The sequence below is a fragment of the Eulemur rufifrons genome, chromosome 7 (assembly GCF_041146395.1).
Source record: "Eulemur rufifrons isolate Redbay chromosome 7, OSU_ERuf_1, whole genome shotgun sequence".
NCBI lineage: Eukaryota > Metazoa > Chordata > Mammalia > Primates > Lemuridae > Eulemur > Eulemur rufifrons.
Genome location: NC_090989.1, coordinates 191,764,594 through 191,770,593, shown reverse-complemented (window position 1 = coordinate 191,770,593; position 6,000 = coordinate 191,764,594). Strand labels below are relative to the sequence as shown.

The following is a 6,000-nucleotide window of genomic DNA, read 5'->3' as shown; positions in this document are numbered from 1 at the left end:
ATCTCAAAAGACATTGTGTTAAGTGAATGAAATCAAATGCAAAAAATCACACACTGTGTAATTCCATTTATATCAAATTTATATAGACAGAACTATAGTGGAAGAAAGCAGATCAGTGGGAGGGGATCCGCTGCAAAAGGAAACAAGAAAATTATTGTGCATCTTGAGTGTAATGGTAGTTACGTGACTGTACACAATTATCAAAAGTCATCAAAGTGTACACGTAAATGGTGATGCTTACTGTGTATCACTTATGACTCAAAAGCCTTGACAAATGAATTTTTGATTATGGGAAGGATAAAGGCATAAAAATTAGGTATATAAAAAAATAGGCAACTATTAACTTCAGGAACATTTATAAGTTGTGCAAGGAAAAAAGTAACAGTAGTACACCATTTGGCCTAGCAACAAATAACAGAGCCAGAATGTCGATAATAAAAAGTGACTTACCCAAAAATTGTCAGGAAGAGGAAATGGAGTGGTGAAGGTATTACACATCACCTGCCACAGTGGGAACAGAATAGATATTATACCATTGCAAGCTGATGATCACAAAATAGCATTAAGGCAGATTATTTAGAAATATGTGAAAATTTTTACACTGTGAAGTGGGACTCACGGGTGGAGGGACAAAGGATAGGGGGACTGGATTTAGACTTGGGGGGATAGGCGGTACATGGGCAACGTATGTAACCTGAACTTTTGTACCCCCCATAATAAGCTGAAATAAAAATAAATAAATAAATAAAGATTTATTTGACTTTTTAAAGCTATGTTAACATATTTATTTGACAACAGTAACTTAAAATGGAAATGATTGATTTACTTATTTTTTATATTTCTTCATTAATAATACAAGTGTTTAAGGTTATTTTACCATAGGTTTTTATATTAAGTTTTCTTTAATTTATAAATCATTTGGTTTTAATTTTATTTTTGATATGGGTATTACGGAAAACAGTTTTTAATTTTACCAACTGGACATTTATTTTCATATTTTGATTTGTGATTTCTAATTTTTGGCTTTGTGATCAGAGGCTGTAAGAGAAATGTACCCCATGAAATAAATATCTGAGGACTCAATTAAAGTTTTTGTTGGGGGAAGGGGCGGGCAAAAAATTTTTTTGTTGTAACCAAGAAAATGGCCAGTATTTGTAAGGGCATAAAAGAAAAATATGTACACTACAAAGCACTAGTAATCAAAACAGCATGATACTGGCATAAAAACAGACCCAGAGACCAATGAAACAGAGAGAGAACCAGAAATAAAAATCCACTCACGTGCAGCCAATTCATTTTTGACAAAGGCACCAAGAACATATATTAGGGAAAGGACAGTCTTTTTCTTTTTCTTCCCTTCCTTTTTCCCTTTCCATCTTCTTTTTTTTTCTGAGATGGGGTCTCTCTCTGTCACCCAGGCTGGAATGCAGTGGTGTGATCATAGCTCACTGCAGCCTCAAACTCCTGGGCTCAAGTGATCTTCCTGGCTCAGCCTCCCAAGTAGCTGGAACAACAGGTGCTCACCACTACGCCCAGTTAATTTGTTTTAATTTTTTATTTTTGCAGTGATGAGGTCTCACTATATTTCCCAGGCTGGTCTTGCACTCCTGGCCTCAAGTGATTCTCTCACTTTGGCCTCCCAAAGTGCTGGGATTACAGGTGTGGGCCACCACAGCCAGCCAGGACAGTCTCTTTAATAAATGGTGCTGGGAAAACTGAATATCCACATGCAGAGGAATGAAACCAGATGCCCATTTTTCTTCCTTTCTTTTCTTTTCTTTTTTTTTTAAAGACACATTTATTCAGTGTCATGATCAGACTATTACATTTAGCAATCAATAGCATGGGTGCAAAAAAAAAAAACTACATTAAAACCCTTTGTTGGCATGCTTTACACTTTCCACAGACCAGAAACTAAAATAATCTGTTATACAATGAGTCACAAATCCAGTCCTTGAGTTTTTTGCCCATACACATGAGTATTATCTAAAACATGTCTTCTTTGTAGCAGCTAGGCCCTGCCAACACTGTGCTTGGCTGAGTTCACAAATCTGTTGTAACCTGTAGCTTCCCTGTCACTTCTCTGGCTCTCCTCTCCTGCTAATTGTTTCCTGGGAGCAATTAAAATCTTCTGCCACTGCCATAGCTAGGCTGCTACTGGAACCACCGTAGCCACCTTGGTTTGGTGGTTTGGCAAAGTAATGGCCTCCAAAGCTTCTGCCGCCAAAATTTCCTCTCTTCATGGGTCCAAAATTTGAAGACTGATTGTTGTAATTGCCCAAATCATTGTAGCTTCCACCACCTCCAAAACTGCTTCCATCATTACCAAATCCATTGTAGCCATTCCCACTGCCACCATATCCACCACCACCATGGCTGCCACCAAAGCCACCTCAACCACTGAAGTTTCCTCCATGGCCAAAGCTGTCATTCCCACCAAAACCACCTCCTCAACCACCACCAAAGTTTCCAGAACCACTTTGACCTCTTTGGATGAGGCACTGACCATCTCTTGCTTCGACAGTGCTTTCCTTACTTGACAGTTGTGGCCATTCACAGTATGGTATTTCTGAATGACAGTCTTATCCACAGAATCATGGTCATCAAAAGTTATAGCTGCTCTTCTTGCCACTGCCTCTGTCAGTCATGATTTCAGTCACTTCAGTTTTCCCATACTGTTCAAAATAGTCTCTTAGGTGATGTTCTTCAGTATCTTCTCTAATGCCACCAACAAACATCTTTTTCACAGGTAAGTGAGTATCTGGTCTTTAAGACTCTTCTCTGGAGACAGCTCTCTTTGGTTCCACAACTCTTCCATCCACCTTGTGTGGCCGTGCATTCATTGCTGCGCCTGCCTTCTCCACAGTGGCGTACATGACAAACCCAAAGCCCCCATAGCGCTCGCTTGGTGTTTGGATCTCTCATTACCACCCAGTCCCTGAGTGTTCCCCTTTGCTCAAAATGGCTCTTCAGACTCCTGTCAGTGGATTCAAAGCTCAACCCTCTGATGAAGAGCTTCCGCAGCTGTTCAGGCTCTTTAGCAGACTCTGAGTTAGACATGCCGGCAGTGGGAAGAGAGACTTTAACGATGCTTCCTTGGCAGCGTCCACAGGCAGAAAGGCCAGATCCCCGTTTTTCACCATATAAAAAATCAACTCAAAATGGATGAAAGATTTAAATGTAAGACCCGAAATTATGAAACTCCTAGAAGAAAACATTGGGGAAATGCTACAGGACATTGGTCTGGACAAAGATTATTTGGGTAAGACCTCAAAAATACAGGCAACAAAAATGAAAATAGTCAAATGGGATTGCATCAAGCTACAAAGCTTCTGCACAGCAAAGGAAGCAATCAACGAAGTGAAGAGACTACCCACAGGATGGAAGAAAATATTTGCAAACTATCCATCCAAATAAGGGATTAATAACTGGAATACATGAGGAATTCAAACAACTCAATAGCAAAAAACAAATAATCTGATTAAAAAGTGGGCAAAAGACCTGAAGAGATATTTCTCAAAAGACACATAAATGGCCAACAGGTATATGAAAAAATGCTCAACATCATTAATCATCAGGGCAATGCAAATCAAAACCACACTGAGATGTCATCTCACCCCAGTTAAAATGGCTATTATCAAAAAGACAAAAATAACAAATGCTGGCAAGGATGCAGAGAAAGGGAACACTTCACTGTTGGTGGTAATGTAAATTAGTACAGCCACTATGGAAAACAATATATGGAGGTTCCTCAAAAAACTAAAATTAAAAATGCCATATGATCCAGCAATCCCAATGCTGGGTATATATCCAAAAGAAAGGAAATCAGTATATCGAAGAGATATCTGCACTCCCATGTTTATTGCAGTGCTATTCACAATGGCCAAGATATGGAATTAACCTCAGTGCCCATCAACAGATAATTGTATGAAGAAAATTTAGTGTTACACACAATAGAATATTATTCACATAAAAAAGAATGAAATCCTGTCATTGGTGGTAACATGCGTAGACAGAGGTCATGATGTTAACTGAAATAAGCCTGGTACAGAAAGACAATATTCCATGTTGTTACTCACATGTGGGAGATAAAAAAGTGGATCTCATGGAGGTAGATAGTAGAATGGTGGCTGAGGAAGGGAGTGGGGAGGGGGGATGAAGAGAAGTTGGTTAATGGATACAAAATTACAATAGATAGTGGGAATAACTTCTAATATTCAATAGAGTGGAAAATTATAGTTAATAATTTATTGCATATTTTAAAATAGCTAGAAGAGAATTATAGTGTTCCCAACACAAAGAAAAGATAAATGTTTGAGGTGATGGATATCCCAATTACCCTGATTTGATCATTACATACTGTATAATTGTGTCAAAATATCACATGTACCCCCCCAAATGTACAACTATTACATATCAATAATTTTTTTTAAATTAAAAAAGAAGTTCAGGTACGGTGGCTCATGCTTGTAATCCTAATACTTCTAGGAGGCCAACGCAGGAAGATTTCTTGAGGCCAGGAGATTGAGATCAGCCTGAGCAAGAGTGAGACTCCCTCTACAGAAAAATAGAAAAATTAGCTGGGTGCAGTGGTACATACCTGTAGTCCCAGCTACTCAGAAGGCTGAGGCAGGGGGATCGCTTGAGCCCAGAAGCTTGAGCTATGATGATGCCACTGCACTCTAGCCCAGGTAACAGAATAAGATCTTGTCTCAAAAAAATAAATAAATAAAAAATAAAAAGAAGTATATATATGTACATATATATAATGGATTTGCAGTGTGGAAATATATCTATATGTATATATTTTTTCATTGTATAAACAAAATCTCTTCTATATTTTTCATTAACTACTTTATCAAATTCTGGGAAGTGTACAGTAAAGTCTGTCATTAAGATACTGATTTAATCAAGCCCTTAAAATTTTTTTTGAACCTTTGTCTTATGTAATTTATTGTTACATTGTTTTTTGTTTGAAGTTTCATAAGTATAATTAGGCCTTTGTTTTTTTTTTTTTTTTGAGACAGGGTCTCACTCTGTTGTCCAGGCTAGAGTGCAGTGGCTCAATCATAGCTCACTGCAACCTCAAACCCCTGGACTCAAGTGATCCTCCTACTTCAGTCTCCCAAATAGCTGGGACTATTTGTGCCACCACACCCAACTGATTTTTGTATTTTTTGTAGAGAAAGAGTCTCACTATGTTGCTCAGGCTGGTCTCGAATTCCTGGCCTCAGGTGATCCTCCTGCCTTGGCTTCCCAAAGTGCTAGGATTACAGGTGTGAGCCACTGTGCCAGGCCTACTATTATTAAGTTCTATGAATTTTTCCTTTATTTGTAAAATATTACCTTATGATTCATGCTTTTGGTTGACTTAAATACTTTTTTATCTGTAATTAATATGCTACCCTTGTTCTTTAATTTTTGCTTTTATCTAACACTTATGTGTCCAATTTCACATTTGTGTTCTTTTAGATTTTTGCTTTGTGGATGATACACAAATAGACACTTAGAAACAAACACTCACACACTCAACACCCAAAGGCACATATATACAACCTATTTATTTATTTTTAGACAGGGTCTCACCTATTGCCCAGGCTGGAGTGCAGTGGCTCAATCAGAGATCACTACAACCTTGAACTTCTGGGCTCAAGAGATCCTCCTGCCTCAGCTCCCTGAATAGCTGGGACTACAGGTGTGCACTACCATGTCTTGCTAATTGTTCAATTTTTTGTAGAGATGGGATCTTGCTCTTGCTCAGGATGATCTCAAACTCCTGACCTCCTGCCTCGGCCTCCCAGTGTGCTAGGATTATAGGTGTGAGCCACTGTGTCTGGTCCATAACAGCGTATTTAGATGGGCACACACTCCACCCCCCCGCCCCCGCCCCTCAGTATTCCCTAGCCCCAGTCCATAGGCCACCATCTGTAGGTGATGCCTCTGATTTCCTATGTCAGGGATAGAATAACTATTATAGAGATTAAAACACTGAATTGAGGT

At 38.8% G+C, this 6,000-nt stretch overlaps 1 pseudogene; it reads right to left on the bottom strand.

Annotated features, from left to right (window-relative positions):
• Positions 1-2,121: 2,121 nt before the first annotated feature.
• Positions 2,122-3,060, bottom strand: LOC138387076 (heterogeneous nuclear ribonucleoprotein A1-like; annotated as a pseudogene).
• Positions 3,061-6,000: the final 2,940 nt, after the last annotated feature.